This window comes from Bos taurus, chromosome 20 (assembly GCF_002263795.3).
Source record: "Bos taurus isolate L1 Dominette 01449 registration number 42190680 breed Hereford chromosome 20, ARS-UCD2.0, whole genome shotgun sequence".
NCBI classification, from domain to species: Eukaryota; Metazoa; Chordata; class Mammalia; order Artiodactyla; family Bovidae; genus Bos; species Bos taurus.
The window spans coordinates 42,478,195-42,479,007 of NC_037347.1; the positions used below are offsets into that span (position 1 = coordinate 42,478,195).

An 813-nucleotide genomic window follows, 5' to 3' on the forward strand; every position below is an offset into this window, starting at 1 on the left:
CTGCTTTTTAATATGCTGTCTAGATTGGTCATAACTTTCCTTCCAAGGAGTAAAGTGAAAGCGAAAGTGAAGTCGCTCAGTCGTGTCCAACTCTTTGTGACCCCATGGATGGTAGCCTACCAGGCTCCATGGACGGTAGCCTACCAGGCTCCGCGATCCATGGGATTTTCAAGGCAAGAATACTGGAGTGGGCTGCCATTTCCTTCTTCAGGGGATCTTCCCCACCCAGGGATTGAACCCGGGTCTCCTGTGTTGTAGACAGATGCTTTACCATCTGAGCCACTAGGGAAGCCAAGGAGTAAATGTCTTTCAATTTCATGGCTGCAATCACCATCTGCAGTGACTTTGGAGCCCCCCAAAAATAAAGTCTGACACTATTTCCACTGTTTCCCCATCTATTTGCGATGAAGTGATGGTATCGGATGCCATGATCTTAGTTTTCTGAATGTTGAGCTTTAAGCCAACTTTTTCACTCTCTTCTTTCACTTTCATCAAGAGGCTCTTTAATTCTTCTTCACTTTCTGCCATAAGGGTGGTGTCATCTGCATATCTGAGGTTATTGATATTTTTCCCAGCAATCTTGATTCCAGTTTGTGCTTCATCCAGCCCAGTGTTTCTCATGATGTACTCTGCATACAAGTTAAATAAGCAGGGTAACAATATACAGCCTTGATGTACTCCTTTTCCTATTTGGAACCAGTCTGTTGTTCCATGTCCAGTTCTAACTGTTGCTTCCTGACCTGCATACAGATTTCTCAAGAGGCAGGTCAGGTGGTCTGGTATTCCCATCTCTTGAAGAATTTTCCAGTTTAT

The 813-nt window shown here is 44.3% G+C and overlaps 1 non-coding gene across 1 annotated transcript; it reads right to left on the reverse strand.

Annotated features, from left to right (window-relative positions):
* Positions 1–217: 217 nt before the first annotated feature.
* Positions 218–289, reverse strand: TRNAC-ACA (transfer RNA cysteine (anticodon ACA)). The gene has a single exon. It is a non-coding gene; the product is annotated as a tRNA-Cys (tRNA).
* Positions 290–813: the final 524 nt, after the last annotated feature.